We start from the raw sequence: 19,626 nt of genomic DNA, 5'->3' as shown, positions 1-19,626 counted from the left end.
TACCCCCTACTGTAAATTGTAAATGCTGTGAATTAGTCAGTGATGAGAGGACTGCTGGAAATGGGCACAAGGCTCCAGTCAACTTCTAATAACCTAATTTTCTATAATGGGGGATACATTATTACTTATACACAGGTTTCAATTATAGGGAAATATTTAATAGGTTATTTGTGACTGTCCGTTGACAAAGACTTGCCAATAAAGGTCTTGGTGACATTTTGGTGCCTGTATAAAGGTCTGTATAAAGTATTTTATTCTGCATTTGAAAAGGGTAGATATGACTGCTCAACCCATTTGCCTAATGAAAACTATCTGCCCAGTCTGTTTCGGTCACCATCCTTTCCAATTTTAGAGAAGGCACGGAGGATATACTTGAGAAAGATTTAATTTGGTGAGTGCTATCATCAGGTTTTAATACCATTATAGCCATATAAGGGTAGATAATATGGTATCAAACCTATTTTTATTAAGCCCTGATTTTGAAAGACAATGTAGACTCTCTGTAGACACTGTGTGTGTTTTGGAATCTAAACACTAACATTTGTTACTACCAAATATCCCAAACTTGAGTTCATTTTGGATCGTGAAAGGTCCGTGCTGTGTACTAGCAAATCTCTTGCCCCATCTGTAGTGCTCTGATTTTGGCTGTAATCCTCCTGTTATGATTCCCCAAGTATAATTCTAGGTTGCGTTCAAAGCGTTCCAACTGTCAAATTGCCAGGTAGGATAATGTGAACCAATTTATACTTAAAGGGATCCTGTCATCGGAAAACATGTTTTTTTCAAAACGCATCAGTTAATAGTGCTACTCCAGCAGAATTGTGCACTGAAATCCATTTCTCGAAAGAACAAACAGATTTTTTTATATTCAATTTTGAAATCTGACACGGGGCTAGACATTTTGTCAATTTCCCAGCTGCCCCAGGTCATGTGACTTGTGCCTGCACTTTAGGAGAGAAATGCTTTCTGGCAGACTGCTGTTTTTCCTTCTCAATGTAACTGAATGTGTCTCAGTGAGACATGGGTTTTTACTATTGAGTGTTGTTCTTAGATCTACCAGGCAGCTGTTATCTTGTGTTAGGGAGCTGCTATCTGGTTACCTTCCCATTGTTCTTTTGTTTGGCTGCTGGGGGGGTGGGGAAAGGGAGGGGGTGATATTACTCCAACTTGCAGTACAGCAGTAAAAAGTGATTGAAGTTTATCAGAGCACAAGTTGCATGACTTGGGGCAGCTGGGAAATTGACAATGTGTCTAGCCCCATGTCAGATTTCAAAATTGAATATAAAAAAATCTGTTTGCTCTTTTGAGAAATGGATTTCAGTGCAGAATTCTGCTGGAGCAGCACTGTTAACTGATTCATTAAAAAAAAAAAACATTTTTTCCCATGACAGTATCCCTTTAAATGTGAGTGAATAATTACACGGATCTAAACCAGTGATCTCCTACCAGTGGCTTCTGATGAACATGTTGTGCACTGATCTGTTGAATGTTGATCCTAGTGACCTTTAAAGGAGAATTCCACCGTAGTTTAAAAAACCCTGGATAGACCCCCCCTCCCTCCTCCCCCAAGCCTACCTGCCCCTAATTACCTGGCCCTACTGCCAGTCCACATAAGGGCTACCAATAGCCAATCACAGCCCTTATTTGGCACCCCCAGGATTGTTTTGCATGTTTGTGTTTCTCTCCAACTTTCTTTACATTTAAATGTGTCTTACAGGTGCAAACGGTTGGGGACCCCTGATCTAAGCCGTTATGATATTGAGTATTTTGGGTGGAAAACCTTGCAGCATTAATTCAGGGGCAACATTGCAGGCTGGATGATTGCAAGTGGCAGTTAAGATAAGGTCGTGGGCTACAACCATTCAGTTTTGTATATTAAATTGAAGAGAGGTTACACCACCTGTGTAACATTGCAGAAGACTTTGTGATGTAGTATTAAACGCATCAGTTCACTAGGTCTGTGATACAGAATTGTGGTAGAAACTTTGTTTCCTTCTGTGAATTGTAACCTGCACAGTACAGCTGCAGGGTTTAATATGTGACCCATATGTAGATTGGTTGGGCAGAAGTAGGCCCAGTACAGCCCCAGTCTAATTGCGAGCTCAGCTTCTGTTTGAATGAAGGCAAGTTGCAGTGCTGCAATATTATGGGGCTGATTCACTAACTTCGAGTGAAGGATTTGTAGGTAAAAAACTTCGAATTTCAAAGTTTTTTTTGGGCTACTTCGACCATCGAATGGGCTACTTCGACCTTCGACTACGACTTTCGAATCGAGGGATTCGAAGTAAAAATCGTTCGACCATTCGAAAAATTTCGACCCCCTAGTTCGCCATCTAAACGCTGCCGAAGTCAATGTTAGCCTATGGGGAAGGTCCCCATAGGCTTGGCTAACTTTATTTGATCAAAGGATATTCCTTCAAAGGATTTTATCGTTCGATCGAAGGAATTATCCTTCGATCGTTCGACCGAACTATCTGCGCTAAATCCTTCGAATCCTATTCGAACTCGAAGTCGAAGGATTTTAATTCCTAGTCGAATATCGAGGGTTAATTAACCCTCGATATTCGACCCTTAGTGAATCGGCCCCTATGTGTTGATGTAGACAGGAGAAAAAGAATGACCCATAATAACTGCACCTTCCCCCCTGGGTTGTCACTAGTTCTCTGTAATGAATTTAAACTTAACTTTTATTAAGAGTTAATTAAAATAAAGAAGTATGTCCAGAGGAAATAATTTAAAAAAAAAAAAAACTCTTGTAGGGAGTAGTATTTAAAGGGTAATGATTGCGAAAATTAAAATTTAATAAAAGCTTACTCATACTGAAGTAAGATAGTTTCTAAATACAATCAATTAAAAATTCTGTACAGTTTCTGAAATAATCAAGTTTATCTTCACTATTCCTCTCTCTGCGTCTGTTTCTCTTCATTCTCTCTTCATGCAGCAGTTGGGTGTCAGATATTCATTGACAGTTAGATCCAATATATCTTATAGGGGGGCTCCTTTCCTAGCAGATGTATTAGAGCTCACTCTATTAACTGATTCCATTACAAACAAAATCTAACAAAATAACTGCCTTTTGCACAAATTCTGCATGTAGAGAGACATGATGTCTGGTGAGTTTAATAGAGTGAGCTCTAATACATCTTCTAGGCAAAAGGAGCCCCCCTATAAGATATATTGGATCATTTATCTGACACCCAACTCCTGAATGTAGAAAGAATGAGGAGAAACAGATGCTGAGAGAGGAATAGTGAAGATAAACTTGATTATTTCAGAAACTGTACAGAATTTATAATTGATCGTATTTAGAAAGTTTCTTATTTCAGTATGCTGAAACTTATATTACATTTTTATTTTTGAGATAGTTCCCCTTTAAGGAACAAATTGATAGGGATCGCTACCTAACAGTTCCCTGGTCTGCTGGTTTAGACCCTAGCAACCAGATACCAGAAACTGTAAACTGGAGAGCTGCTGAATAAAATGCTAAATAACTAACTAAAAAAAAAAACGCAGATTATAAATGAAAACGTATTGCAAATTGTCTCAGAATATCACTCTCTACATCATACTTAAAGTTAATTTAAAGGTGACCAACCCCTTTAACGATATAGCAGCGAGTAAAAGTGACCAGTTTGTAAAATCACAAAACTGCCCCTTTATATTTCTCTATTTCATTTACTGTATAGGATTGGGATAAATTATTAACAAGATATAAATTGCACCCAATGCTTGGGTGTAAATAAATTACAACTTAGGGGGTTATGCCAAAAACAAGAAAAATTTTAGGTTTTTTTACTTCAAAATCCAAAATTAATTTGGAAAAAAAACCTAGGATTTTTTGTGATTTATTATACCACGAGGCTGCTAAAAGTCAGAATCTGAAAATTTTCAATCTCCAAGCTATTGGTGTCCTGTAGAAGTCAATGGCAAAGGTCCCACTTCAAATTTGAAGATATCTTGATCTGCGAAGCGTTTCGGCCAAAAATCGGAAAAATTTTGAGATTTCGAGCAATTTCACCGAAAATACTAACTTTTCAAGCATAAAACCCAAAAAATTTGGATTTTATTTTCTCGCAAAACCCCAAATTTTTTGAGTTTTTTTTCCAAACCGATTTTATCGAATTTTTTCAATGATAAATAAGGTCAAATTGTGCATTCTAGTTTGGTCCGATTTTTTTTTTTTTTTTTTTACTTAAAAAATCAGATTTTGATAAATAACCCCCTTGCTGTGCCATGGAGGTAAATTATTTGACATTTACAATAAGCGTAGTTTAATGGCACTTGTGAGATGATGCCCTAATATTACAAAGTGCTATGAACAGTAGGTTATTGTTTAATACAGAGTTTTAATAGGTGCCTTTGTACCACATCTGTATATGCTTAGCACAGCATTCATTTGCAGGTATTACAAACCATGAGGGACCCTACATTATGCATACTTTTCTGGTCCTGTACTTTAATCCGACTCTACATGCTTTGCTGTGATATATTTAAAGGGATACTGTTGCGGGAAAACGTGTTTTTTTTCAAAACACTCCAGTTAATAGTACTGCACCAGCAGAATTCTGCACTGAAATCCTTTTTTTAAAGGAGCAAACAGATTCTTTTATATTTAATTTTGAAATTTGGCATGGGGGTAGACATATTGTTAGTTTCCCAGTAGCCCTCATGTCACGTAACTTGTGCTCTGATAAAATTCAGTCACTCTTTACTGCTGCAGTGCAAATTGGAGTGATATCACTCCCCCCCCCAGTAGCCCATCAGTAGCCCATCAGTAGCCCATCAGTAGCCCATCAGCAGCCCATCAATAGAACAATGGGCAGTTTACCAGATAGCAGCTATCTGACACACTGCTATTTTGGGAGATTAGTCATCCAGTAGCAAATCGCTTCTTCTTCGGGCGACTAATCTCCTCGAACTGCCTTCCTGTCGGCTAGAATATAAATCTCCAGCTGGATGGCACTCAGAACGCTTTGTTTGCCGAAGTCGCCTAAAGTTGCCTCACGAGAAAACTCATAAAGCTGAATAGATCCGAGTGCCATCCTGCCGGCGATTTATATTCTAGCCGGCGGGAAGGCAGTTCGGGGAGATTAGTCGCCTGAAGAAGAAGCGTTCGAGTGCCATCCCGCCGGTGATTTACATTCTAGCCAGCAGGAAGGCAGTTCAGGGAGATTAGTCACCCAAAGAAAAAGCTATTCGTCGCTGGGGGACTAATGTACCGAAATAGCAGCGTGCGTCTCTGCTCTAAAGGATTTGTTTGCAATGCTAAAATTCCATAGCACCACCTAGTGGTAGCCATGAGAATAGCACCAAAGTGGAAAACTGCTTTTTTCTTGCCTGGGTGCGAGGGAGCACGACCCAAGTCATGGTATGGAACGGGAGAAACCATAACTGTCTCAGAGCAGTTCCATCCTGAAGTGCTGGCTCTGAGATGGCGCCTCAATACCAATTTTACAGCTAAAAAAATACATTCGTTGGTTCAAGAATACAATTTTTAATAGTAGAATGAATTATTTCCAATGAAAACCGTGTCATTTAGAAATAAAAAGTAAGCCTTATAAATCATGACAGAGTCCCTTTATGTGCGGTACACTGGGCTTCTAGCAGGCACAGATAAAAGCAAAAAGGAACAGAGAAAATGAGACCAAATAAAATAGGACACTGTTTAACAGCTCTTTATTACCCCAAGCTACAATGCAGCGAAAGTCTCAAACCACATCAGTTTGTTTTCTTCCCACTGTGGGGTAGACTCAGTAAATAACGATAAACACACTGGATAATTACAAGGGCTTTGTTTATTGGAATGCTATAACAATTCTGTTTAGGATACACATCCCTGGGCTGTTGTCGAGGATCCGAAATCTGAAATATGCTGATTAACATAAAAAGGAGTTCAAGTGCAACCAGTAAGGAAAGTAAAAGGCAGTTTGGGACTCAACCAAAAGTCTCGTTAAACAGGGGGGTTACTATAGTGCTTTGTGCTAGAGGGCACTGAATGTCATTATTTTGGGTGGGGGGTATTACAGGGTGGGAAACCCTATTGCATTTGGTACTTTGCAGGGGTGCAACTGTAGAGAAAGTATACCATAAGCCACCTCCCAACATTTTGGAAATAAAAAGAGGGACAAACATTTTTTAGTGACCATGCCCATTTTTGTGGCCACACCCCCTAATTACCATGTTCATTTTACAACATTTGTCAGGTTATGAAAGTTTTAACATATTTCTGTGGTTTTTTTCCAGTTATTACAGTTTTGCTAATGAAGGTGAATTGCCCTTTAAGCTGTGAGTCTCACTTCTCCCAAGGGACCTGTAATCTGATTTGTTACAATTACTTATTCAAAATTGTTACAAATGTATCTTATCTGCAGCTGTGGCTGTTCTGGTCTCTCTGCCAAAAGCCAATTAAGTTAGAAACATTGTATCTTCTTTTAGCTGTTCAGTGCAGAGAAAATCGGGACGTGGATTAAGCTGTCAAAAGCGGGACTGTCCCTCTGAAAACGGGACAGTTGGGAGGTACTAGCATAACTATAGAGGGAGCAGACCCTGCGGTGGTTTGAGAGTGGGTGGGTGGGGGCTGGGTAGGTATCCTAAAATTATTTTTCCATGGGGCTCAGTGACTTCTAGTTACTTCAGCTTCACATGTAAATATGTTGTGGAAATTCTTTGCAGTGGGTCCATTCTTTGGAATATGTATCCTGACCTGTTGGTGAGACGTATGGTCCTGCCTTTGTCCATTTTTAGTCTGGGGCAGTGTATATGGGGGTGAATTAGTCACATGAGGGATGTGTGAGGTAGAGTCCTGCAGCGGGTTGGTTACCTGCAAAAACCTGCGGGTTGCGTGTAGAAGTTCCGGGTGCAGGTATAGACGCGGGTCGGCGGTTCTGCAGGTTTGCGGGTCGGGCCGCGGGTCTTCTCAATAGCGATTTTTACTCCTTTTTTCTGATCACCCCTACTTCCGATGATGTCACTTCCGATTTACAGTGACAGCACTTCCTGATTCTTGATGGTCTGCGGGTCCGGGTTGCGGGTAAGAATGCGGGTTGCGGGTCCGGGTTGCGGATTGCAGGTTGTGGGTACGGGTCGGGTACAGGTTCCAAAAAATGGACCTGCCCTCTTTACTTTTTCGTATTGGTTGGCTGTTCTTTTGTGTTTATTGTACAGGAATGGGACCTGTTTTCCAGAATGCTTGGTACCTGGGGTTTTCTGGTTAAAGGATATTTATGTAATTTAGATCTTCATACCTTAAGTCTACTAGAAAAATCATATAAACATTAAATAAACCCAATAGGCTGGTTTTTCTCCAATAAGGATTAATTATATCTTAGTTGGGATCAAGTACAAGGAACTGTTTTATTATTACACAGAAAAAGGAAATCATTTTCTAAAACTTGGATTATTTGATTATAATGGAGTCTATGGGAGACGGACTTTCCATAATTCAGAGCTTTCTGGATAATCGGGTTTCCGGATAAAGGATCCCACACCCATACACCTATTTATTGTAAAATGCTGCAGAATGTGTTATAAATGTATGGTAATATTGATACATTTTGTACTGTATGAGTATCAGTCACTGTAAAGAAAAGAACAATATGCAAATGAACAATTAGAAGCTCTTATACAACATCAAACAGCTGAAATCAGCAAGGCCGGCAAGTGCTGTGCAATGGCCGAGTCACAAAATCTCTCTCCAAGGGGGGGACGTGTGATCAGGGCCGGCCTTAGGCCAATTGGACCAATTGGGCCCAATTGGGCCCCGCACCTCTGGGGGGCCCCGCACCACAGGGCAGCACAGATAATATTTCCCTCAGCACATGATGCTGCCTGGCCTGCCCCCAACTTTGAGAGTCCAGCCCATCCCCAAATCCATAGGTCCAGCCTGCCCCCAACTCTCATAGGCCTAGCTTTCCTCCAACCTTGATAGGCCCTGCCTGCCCCCAATCCAACCAAGCCTGCTCCCAAGCTGAATCGGCCCAGCCTGCCCCAAACTAATTGGCCCAGTCCACTCTCCTATTTCCTCCCTCTCTCTCTTACCCTGTGTGCCCCTATTATGTTACCTTGTCTGCCCCTTTCCTTTCTATTTTGTGCCTGTATGCCCTTATTTTCCTAAATACTTGGTGTGTCAGTAGCCAGCAACACTTTGTCTAGGGGCCCCGCCAACATGGTCCCAATTGGGCCTCACATTTGATAGGACCAGCCCTGCGTGTGAACAAGTTTGACTTGTGTAAATTGCCACTGTGTGAATTCGGCTCAGCACCCTGTCCACTGTCAGACCACCGGCACTGCAGGATCTTATAAATGTCACCCAGGCCTTTCACTGTCCCGTTTAATTGTCTACTAAAGCCACTCAGCACTTTATTTTGTTTTTTGCCTTTATACGACTACAGAATTCTGATATTACCCCCCCCACACACACACACAATCCCCCCCCACTTGTTACAAATAGTCTGCAAAGTACACAATCAACTTCTGTGACTGCTCCACTGTAAAATTGCACAGAGAATGACCACTTGCTGGGGAAAAATGGAAGGGGCTTATTATAGTCCCTAATGTCAGCTAGTATAACAGCAATCTGACTTTTTAATCAGTCCCCAATTCTACAAGCTAATATTTAATGGGCTGACGAAATATTACAGACAGATTTTTTTATATTTAATTTTAAAATCTGACATGGGGCTAGACATTTTGTCAATTTCCCAGCTGCCCCCAGTCATGTGAATTGTGCTCTAATAAACTTCAGTCACTCTTTACTGCTGTACTGCAAGTTGGAGTGTGATCACCCTTTCCCCCAGCAGCCTAACAGCAGAACAATGGGAAGGTAACCAGATAGCAGCTCCCTAACACAAGATAACAGCTCCCTGGAAGATCTAAGAACAGCACTCAATAGTAAAATCCAGGTCCCACTGTGACTCCTTCAGTTACATTGAGTAGGAGAAATAACAGCCTGCCAGGAAGTAGTTCCATATTCAAGTGCAGGCAGAAGTCGCATGACTGGGGCAGCTGGGAAATGGACAAAATGTCTACCCCCATGTCAGAGTTCAAAATTGCATATAAAAAATCTTGCTTGCTGTTTTGAGAAATGGATTTCAGTGCAGAATTCTGCTGGAACAGAAAAAAAACATATTTTCCTATGACAGTATCCCTTTAAGTCCTGCAGTGGGTCGGGAACCCACGAGTACCTGCGGGTTACCCGCAAAAACCTGCGGTACCCTGCAGGTAGAAATTTCGGTCAGCGGTTTTCCGGGTTTGCAGATCGGGTCGCGGGTCTTTTCAATAGCGAGTTTTACTCCTTTCTTTCTGATCATGCCTACTTCTAATGATGTCACTTCCGGTTTACAATGACGGCACTTCCTGTTTCTTGATGGTCAGCGGGTTTCGGATTGGTAAGGTACTTGTGGGTCGGGTAGTGGGTCCAAGCATATGCGAGTTGCGGGTCGGGTTCGCGTTTAACAAATTGGTTCTGTGCAGGACTCTATCTTAAGGGCAGAGACAGACGAGTAGATTCAGGGAGATTCAGTCGCCCAGTGACAAATCGCCTCTTCTTCGGGCGACTAATCTCCACAAACTGCCTCCCCGCCGGCTAGAATCTAAATCTCCGGCCTCACAAGGAAACTTTGGGTGATTTCTAGCCGGTGGGAAGGCAGTTCGGGGAGATTAGTTGCCTGAAGAAGAGTCAATTTGTCGCCGGGTGACGAATCTCCACGTGTGTCTCTGCCATAAAGGGGTTGTTCACCTTTTTTAGTTCGTAAAGAGTGATATTATGAAACAATTTGGAATTGGTTTTCACTTTTATTATTGGGGATTTTTGAGTTATTTAGCTTTTTATTCAGCAGCTCTCCAGTTTGCAGTTTCAACAATCTGGTTGCTAGGGTCCAAATTACCCTAATAACCATGCATTGATGTGAATAAGGGACTGAAATATGAATAGGAGAGGCCTGAATAGAAAAGATGCAAAGTTTTTAACTTAATAGGCTTTTGGCAGAGAGCCCAGCAACCAGGTGCACTTAGATACATTTGTGACAATTTAAGATGAGCAAAGAAACAACTGTAACAATTTCAGATAAGCAGGTCTCTTGGGAGAACTTAGACTCACAGCATAAAGGGCAATTCACCTTCATTAGCAAAACTGTAATAACACATAAAAATCACAGAATTGTGTTTAAACTTTCATCACCTGCCATAGTTTGTAAAATGAACATGGTAATTAGGGGGTGTGGCCACAAAATGTGCGTGGCTAAACATTTTCTTTTTATCCCTCTATTTCCATAATGTTGGGAGGGATGTGATTGCAATCTACCGGCCATTTTCAACCCATAAAAAGTGAGATTTTAAGAGTGGATTCTTACTGTGCTTAATGTATAATAACATGCAATGGCTTTACTTCCAAACATAAAGATCCACGTCTTTCGGCTCATTTTTTTTTATTGTATTTTCGGATCAATTGCACACAGACTTTATAGAGTAACTTGTCAAAACCTGTTGATGGCACAGCCCTGACTGTCTTGGCATTCCAGATGCAGTTCAATAAAATTATAGAAGAATGAAAACAACATACATTTTCTTTAATAAATGACTGTACATTACAGTGCACACAAGTTGAATCTGTATGAGTAGTGCATAAAAATGCTCACCTGAGAATTAGTTACAGCTCTACCTAATTTTATAATTCTATTTTATCCAAATCAGAAAATTTGATTTGGGCAGTGACATTCTAAGTCACTAATTTACACACTGTTTATTTATACTTTGCAAAATATTTGTTGCTATGCTTGCTGCCCCTAGTAGACTGGGCCAGCGGGAATCTTGCATTCAAATCTACATTCGAATTGGGGGATTAAAATTCAAATGGGTGAATTTTTACACCAAAAACAAAAAAAAAATTAGAAAATTAAAATTTACTATTCGACCCTTAATATATCTGCCCCTTAGTATGAGGTAAAGAGAGATATTATGAAACGATTTGGAATTGGTTTTTACTTTTTATTATTGGGGAAGTTATTTATTATTTATTTATTCAGCAGCTCTCCAGTTTGCAGTTTGAACAATCTGGTTGGTAGGGTCCAAATTACCCTAGCAACCATGCACTGATTTGAATAAGGAACTGAAATAGGAATAGGGGAGGTCCTGAAAATAAACATGAGTTAAAAAAAGTAGCAATAGCAATAAATGTGTACTGTAGCCTAACAGAGGATTTGTTTTTTTAGATGGGGTCAGCGACCCCCATTTGAAAGCTGGAAATAAGGCAAATCATTTAAAACAACTATAAAAAAATAAACAATGCAAACCAATTGAGAAGTTGCAAGTACATGAGGTCCTCAGGCTTTTTTTTAGTAGGTTGAAGCACAAAATAGTTACAGTTACAATGTCTATATATATATATATATATATATATATATATATATATATATATATATATATATATATATATATATATATATATATATATATATATATATACAGTATATACTGTATACATAGTAAAATTAGTTATATAAAACTTTGTTGTGACAACAATTTTGTAAAGAATAATTATAGACTATTAACTATAACATCGTTACTGCTTTGTTTAGATAAGTAGTGTACATTAGATGTAGGAGCACACCGTTTTATTTAGTTAAGTGTTCAGCTGAGTTTTAGAAACACTTTGTTGCTTAGTTTGGCTTATTAGTCTTGTTTAGCAGTATGAACACCCTATTTCTTTTTTTTTTTTTTTTGGTTTAGTAGTCCAGTGTTTGCTGTACATGGAGTGTAGGTAATCAGAGCAGAAGTTGAAGTACGATTGGATCTTTACGTCTATGGCTTCAGTCTTAGAAACACCAGAGTATTATTTGTACAGGTATAGGATCCGTTATCAGGAAACTTGTTATCCAGAAAACTCCCAATTACGGCATGGTTCTCTTCCATAGTTCAAATTTTTACACATTCTTTCCTTTTTCTGTGTAATAATAAAACAGTACCTTGTACATGATCTGAACTAAGATATAATTATTCGTTTTTTAAGCCAAAACAATCCGGTTTGGGTTTTGGCATTCTGACATGATTTTTTATGGTTTACTTTTTATTACTAAATGTTATTGTTTACACTGCAAATAATTCAATCTACCATTAAAAATGTTATTCCTGAACCAACAAACGTATTTTACTTGTTTTAGTTGTAATATTGAGAACGAGCCAGCACTTCAGGATTTAACTTCTTGAAAAAGGCTATTGTTTCTCCCCTTCATGTACTTCAATATGGCCCAGGCGGGATGGTACTCGGATCGGTTCGTTTTCCGAAATCGCCCGAAGTTGCCTCACCAGGAAACTTTGGGCAACTTCGGAAAACTGAAGAAATCCGAGTGCCATCCCCCCGGCAATTCGTATTCTTGCAGACGGGAAGGCATTTCAGGGAGATTAGTCGCCCAAAGAAGAGGAGATTTGTCGCTGGCTAATCTCCCCAGAATCTTAGCGTGGGCTACCACCCTTAAGACTGAAGTTTATAAGAGCACAAGTCACATGGTTGGTGGGAACCTGGGAAATGGACAGCATGTCTAGCCCCATGCCAAATTTCAATATTAAAAAAAAAACAAAAAAAAAAAACTTTAATGCAGAATTCTGGCCGAACAGAACTATTAACAGATGTGTTTTGAAAAAAAATTATTTCCCTTTAGACAGTATCCCTTTCAGGTATGGAATTATGGAAAGACCTCTTATCTGGAAAAACCCCAGGTCCTGAGCATACAAGTCCCAAACTGTATTAGTTGTCCAGGACACTCTTTTTAACTAAACTTAACCCATGTTAAAGGATAAGCAAACCTTAAAAATAAGTGAATGTAAAATTGATGAGAGGGCTATTCTAAGAACTTCTGCATTGTACATTCATTATTTTTAATTCCAAGATATTTAAAGATTCGTGTACTGTTAACAGCACCACCTGCTGCTCAGTTTCTGTCCACCAAGTAGTCAGGAGAAAGAAAGAGGCTTCTCTGATGTTCTTCTGCTTAGGAAAGACCTGAGAAAAGTTTCTAATTGTTTTCCTAAGCAGAAGAACATCAGAGCAGCCTCTTTCTTTCTCCTGACAACTTCCTTGACTACTTGGTGGTCAGACTGGTGGGAAACTGACCAGCAGGTGGCGCTGTTGGAACAAAATTCATTCATATTAACAGTACATGTATCCCTTAATATCTTGGAATTAAAAAAAAAAAATGAATATACATGCAAAAGTTCTTAGAATAGCCCCCTCATCAATTTAACATTCACTAATTTTTAAGGTTTACTTATCTTTTAAGCTGAGGTTCAGATCATGGTCAATAGGCAGGAAGCCCTGCTTATAAATACTTGATACGTTTCATATTAGATGATTGGATGTCCCAGGTTTTCCCCCTCGGAGTCAGGGATAAAGCCTTGTTACTTCAGTTGTTTGTAAGATGAAGCGATGATTTGACACATGCACTTCAGCTCTCTGTGGGAAACTTGTCATTTTCACTAATCCTCTCGCTGGGATAAAAAGGAAAAAATAACTCTCCGCACAAATAAATCGTAGATTATATGTACTGTTAAAAATGCTGCCCAATTTAGAACCAGCGTGGAGTCGTGGCTGATTTATGTCTAATCCGGGTTTCAAAGACTGTGAATCGAGTATGTTTGAAAGTTGTCTTGAAAACATGTAGAATGCATTTCAATTCGATTTTAAAACTTGTTTTGCCTTTAATTGTCTAGAGTAATATGAGAAACAGAATACCTTTATGAGATACCCCTGGAACTATAGCAGGGTGACTGTTACCCCAATGTTTCTATATATCTGTAACCTTGTTATGAGCTAAGGGGGCCCAGTCTGAAGGTCAGTTAGGGGGAGATTTGGGGTGAGTGCTTATTTGTACCCTGGGTACCCCTGGAACTATAGCAGGGTGACTGTTACCCCAATGTTTCTATATATCTGTAACCTTGTTATGAGCTAAGGGGGCCCAATCTGAAGGCCAGTTAGGGGGAGATTTGGGGTGAGTGCTTATTTGTGCCCTGGGTACCCCTGGAACTATAGCAGGGTGACTGTTACCCCAATGTTTCTATATATCTGTAACCTTGTTATGAGCTAAGGGGGCCCAGTCTGAAGGTCAGTTAGGGGGAGATTTGGGGTGAGTGCTTACTTGTACCCTGGGTACCCCTGGAACTATAATAGGGTGACTGTTACCCCAATGTTTCTATATATCCATAACCTTGTTATGAGCTAAGGGGGCCCAGCTTAGGGGGAGATTTGGGGTTGAGTGCTGTGCCCTGGGTAAGTCTGCGCCAAATGACAGGCTGAGTGGTAACACTAATTAACAACAGTGAGTATGTGCACTTTTGTGTATATACACCGGGGGCTATAAATAATAGTTAAGCAGAACTATCCATTCCACTTTCAAACCTTGCTCTGAGTCTATAAAGTCACATTTTTCCAGAGCTCCACTGCAAAACTGCTGCAGCGACTGTAGTTTGGGTCCCGTATCCCTTTTGCTAATATTGAGTGGGGCTTAACACATTGATATTGCATTTATGAGCAGGTGTACTGGCGTATGCGGGAATCTGCTCCTCCGCTGCTGCATTTTGGAAATCGAAAGTGGGACAAAAAACGGTTGCCCTGCAAAAAATGTTATTACCACACCCATTTTGTGGAACACTACTTCCTGCTTTTCAGCTCTCTTGGTTTCCTCTGATTGGTTACCAGACAGTATCCGTGACTTAAGGGGGGGCACTTGGGTCATAACTGTTGCTTTTGAATCTGAGCTGAATGCTGAGGATCAATTACAAACTCACTGAACAGTTATGTCCCATGTGGCCCCCCTTATAGTCACTGACTAACGCAGAGTTAGAGAGCTGAAAAGCAGGAAGTAGTATTCTGGCTATTATGTTACACATCCAGTCACTCCAGCCTTTATACATTAAATTTTTTGCCTAACTAACCATATTAGATACATTTTTTATGTTTCAGAGACTATTTACCCAGAACTATTTATATAAAATAAGCCTTAGGATCTTTTTATTTTGCATGTATGTCCCCAATATGTGCTTGGAGGCCTCATGGGCACTCTATACGATACACAACATTAGCTGAATTACACAATTGTGCTTTTTATCTTTTATCCCTCCCTGTTTGATGCTCCTGGGATCTGCCAATGCTTCACTACTGGTGTCTGACAATAGGAGAAAGTCACTGGGTCTTGCAAGTGATTGCTAGCCATCGGGGAGCACATACTAACTACTGATACTATACCTAGTATACTGGATTGTGGAATTAACTTCTACTTAGGCAATATAAAGTGCACATTATATATATTTTTTATATACAGGTATGGGGTCCATTATCCAGAAACCAGTTATCCAGAAAGCTTATTATGGAACGGCTGTCTCCTATAGACTCCATATATTCCATATTTTACAAAAATATTTTTTTTTCTTTAAAGGGGAACTAACGTGAAAATGAAAATTTAATTTGCTTCAGCATCCTGAAATAAGAAAATTTCTAAATACAATCAATTAATCTGTCTACAGTCAGGAGTTGGGTGTCAGATGAATGATCCAATATATCTTATAGGGGGGGGCTCCTTTTGCCTAGAAGATGTATTAGAGATCACTCTATTAAAATCACCAAACATCATGTCTCTCTACATGCAGGATTTGTGCAAAAGGCAGTTTTGTTTGAACTGGAATCAATTATTTGAGTGAGAGCTAATACATCTGCTAGGAAAGGAAGCCTCCCCTATAAAATATATTGGATCTAACTGTCAGTGAATATCTGACACCCAACGAGAGAATGAAGAGAAACAGATGCTGAGAGAGGGATAGTGAATATAAACTTATTTCAGAAGCTATGCAGAATATTTAATTGATTGAACTGGCAGTTAGGCAGGTTAAAAAAAGTTAAAAGGTTGAACTTGATAGACGTGTGTTTTTTTTTTTTTCAACCTAACTTACTATGTATTCAGAAAGTTTCTTACTTGTATGAGGAAGCTTATATTAAATTTAAATGTTTGCGATAGTTCCCCTTTAACGATAAAAGTTCTTGTTTATGGGAAAGGGAAGTACTTTTTTTGAAGTATGTTCAAATAAAACATGATATGCGGTCTTATCTATAAAATTGTTTCATGTAATGTTACTGATGATACAGGTATGGGATCCGTTATCCAGAAACCCATTATTCAGAAAGTTTCAAATTAGGGAAAGGTTGTCTCCCCATTATAATCAAATAATCCAAATTTTTAACAATTATTATTGAAAGGCGTATTTATCAAAGGATGAACTTTCACTTTCACCCAGTGATAAATACTCTTTTAAAAATCCCATAAAAATGAATGGAGAGTGGCGGAATTTCACTCTAGAGGACTGTAGTGATCTCTAACTTCACTCTTTGATAAATACAGTATACACCAGTGTGTTGAAATCCTCCTCCCCACCGCTTTCTTTTTCTTTAAAGGAGAAGTAAACCCTAAAAATTATTATTGATAAAAATGCCATATTTTATCAAATGAACTTATTGCACGAGGCTAAAGTTTGAGCTTGTCAATAGCAGCAATGATCCAGGACTTCAAACTTGTCACAGGGGGTCACCATCTTGGAAAGTGTCTGTGACACTCACATGCTCAGTGGGCTCTGATTGGCTGTTGAGAAGCTAAGCTTAGGGCTCGTCACTAATTATCCAACAGAAAATGAGCTTCCCTGGCTGTAATATAAGCTGATGCTACAGGTTTGCTGATTATTAAATTCTGATGCTAATTGCACTGGTTTCTGTGCTGCCATGTAGTAATTATCTGTATTAATTACTAATCAGCCTTATATTGTGACATTTCTATTCTATGTGTACTGTATATTGTGAGTGGGTCCCTAAGCTCAGTAAGTGACAGCAGCACAGAGCATGTGAATCAGTGAATCAGCAGAAAAGAAGATGGGGAGCTACTGGGGCATCTTTGGAGACACAGATCTTTACTGCTAAAGGGCTGTGGTTGCCTTGGGCTTGTACAGAAGCTCAAAACAGCATGTACAACATTTCTACCTACTTCTTTAGTTAGGCTTTAATTCTCCTTTAAAGTGATGCACTCCCAGCAGCAGGGGGGGGGTTCAGTGCTATTCAGAGCGGGCTCTCCAAATATTTTTCTGGTGGGGGGGGGGGGCTGGTGCTCTGTTGTTATGCCCCTACAGCAGCCAGAGTTCTGAAATTGCAAACTGGAGAGCTACCGAATAAAAAGCTAAATAACTCAAAAACCACAAATAATAGTTATCTCAATGTGTTATCACTGTTTACATCATACTAAAACTTCATTAAAGGGGTTGTTCACCTTCTTACACTTTTTTCAGTTGGTTTCGGGTATTTCACCAGACTTTTTCCAATTAATTTCTATTATCTATGCATTACCGTTTTTCTAATAATTGAAGTGCAAATTTTAATTTCTCACTGTTTAATGCAGCTGGAGGGGGGGGGGTCACCGACCCTATAAACTTTTCTATATTGATACATTTAGTTGATACATTTCTTATCTTTGTCCCTGCTGAGCAGAATCTCTGGGTTTCATTACAGGCAGCTGTTAGAATTGATACAATAGTTACTGATACTCCAGAGATGCTGCTGAGAAATAGATCAACTAAGTGTTGTAAAATTGTAACAGTTCAGAGTCTGCACCTGAATTACTGAGCTGCCAGACTCAAACACCAGAGACACCAACATTCAACTTTACACTTAGATTTTGAAAAAAAAACAGTAAAAAATGGAAAGTAATTGAAAAAAAATCGTTATTTCTGGGGAACAATCTGAAAACAATTGAACTGAAAAAAAGTGTTTGTTAAATAAACAATCCCTTTAAGGGTAGGACTCCACGAGCGATTTTGTCGCGATCCGACGCGCTGTGACAAAAATAAGGTAAGAGAATTGTCGCAGCATTGATCTCACGCGACTGATGCAGGAGCAGCGTCTGCATCTGACAGTCGTGTTGCGTCGGATCAACGCTGCGACACCATGCGAGAATTCTCTTACTTTATTTTTGTTGCAGCGCGTTCGGATCGTGACAAAATCGCTCGTGGAGTCCTACCCTAAGTGTTAGAGGCAGAAGAAAGGAGGGTGTTTGTCCCATACAGCTTACAGTCTAAGGGTTAGGCTAGGGCCCGGGAAGATTCAGGGAGATTGGTCGTCTGGCGACTAATCGCCGCATCTTTGAGGCGACTAATCTCCCTGAATGGCTTGCTGGTATCTCGCACCCGCTAGCGCTAAAGTCGCCTGCGTCTATTCACACTCAGCGATACGTTTTTCAAAGTAGCTAGAAACTGCCTCACGAGGCAATTTCGAGCGACTTTGAAAAACGTGTCGCCACGTGTGAATAGGCGCAGGCGACTTTAGTGCTAGCGGGTGCAAGATACCAGTAAGCCATTTGGGGAGATTAGACGCTGTGATTAGTGGCCAGGCGACTAATCTCCCTGAAATCTTCCCGTGTGGTAGATTTGGTCGCCTGAAGACTAATCGCCTCGTCTTTGCGGCGACCAAATCTCCCCAAAATGCCCAGTGTGTCCTTACCCTAAGGGTAGGGACACACTGGACGATTTGTCGCCAACGTTTTAAAAAAGTAAATCGCGACGACAAGACGATCGTCTTTTTTGAACAGACGATTCACAGCGACTATTGGCACAGAGCGATTTGTATCCCATTACTCTGTGCAGTACGTGCTCCACCCAAACCGGAAACGGTTTGTGCTTCCCGCTGTAACCTGGCGTCTTTACGTTCTTGCGTCATTGCGTTCGCATTGTAATTTGAATACAATTGCTGCTACTTATCTGTATGTGTGTGCGTGTCTAGGAGATTTCAGTGCTTTTATAAGTACATGCTATTTCTGATAAATCGCTCGGAAAAGGGTCTCAGTGCGTTTTGGAGCTACAGGCGATTCACAAACGCGCTGTGGGCACAGGAGCTGGCGTCTTTCATTTGGTTTTGTTCAGAGACAAAACGAGCGATATGTCGCCGCGATTTGCTTTTTAAAAACGTTGGCGACAAATCGTCCAGTGTGTCCCTACCCTAAGAAGTGCAAATTCATGGCAGTTGCTCCCAGCAGCCCCAGTTAGGCAGGTGTCTGCTCAGATGCAGCCAGTGGCATATCAGCTCAATACCAATTGCTTCCAGCACTCTGCTACTTGTAATAGCAGAGAAAGGTTTGCCAGTTGCTGTCAGTCAGGTGTAGTGTTTGCTGGGCAGGTGCTGCTCGCTCAGCTGAGTGACTGGCAGTTGCTACAGGAGCCCATGTGGCCGCTGGGAGAGCTGATCAGTTGCTGCCGGAGTTCGAATCAGGTTTCGTTGTTCCTCCTCTGCTGTCGTTGTGGGAGGGGCAGGGAGTGACGTGCGGGGGGTAAGGAGGAAGCCCCAACGATTCTGATCTGATCTCCGGAATCCCCGGCAGGAGGGGGGGTTGGACGAGAATTCAGGGTCCTGATGGCGCGTTGCGACCCCCCAAGTGCCGGGAGGTGTGTCCGTCACACAGGAGCGGACTGACGGGTAATGACTCTCTCTCTCTCTCTCCCGGCATTTTAACCCCATAGCCGCCAGTTAGTCCTCTAGCCGTTCCCACAGTCTGAGGCGCAGAACTAGCGCCGGATAAACTTCCCTCCCCCAAGGCCGGAGGTGAGGTGCCCCCT

At 40.6% G+C, this 19,626-nt stretch overlaps 1 protein-coding gene across 2 annotated transcripts in view; it reads left to right on the top strand.

The window, feature by feature from the left end:
- The window catches only part of atxn7.S (ataxin 7 S homeolog), a 106,588-nt gene that overhangs the window by 15,569 nt on the left and 71,393 nt on the right, over window positions 1-19,626 (top strand). Inside the window, exon 1 of one of the 2 annotated variants that reach the window (XM_018261499.2) lies at window positions 19,274-19,486. The exons of the other annotated variant lie outside the window; for it this stretch is intronic. The gene's annotated coding sequence lies outside the window, so the exon portion shown is untranslated. Of the gene's footprint in view, window positions 1-19,273; window positions 19,487-19,626 lie in introns of those variants that run through there. 2 annotated transcript variants of the gene reach the window in all.

The sequence above is a fragment of the Xenopus laevis genome, chromosome 4S (genome assembly GCF_017654675.1).
Source record: "Xenopus laevis strain J_2021 chromosome 4S, Xenopus_laevis_v10.1, whole genome shotgun sequence".
Lineage (NCBI taxonomy): Eukaryota > Metazoa > Chordata > Amphibia > Anura > Pipidae > Xenopus > Xenopus laevis.
The sequence above is the reverse complement of the archived record's forward strand: the minus strand, read 5'-3'. Positions and strand labels throughout refer to the sequence as shown.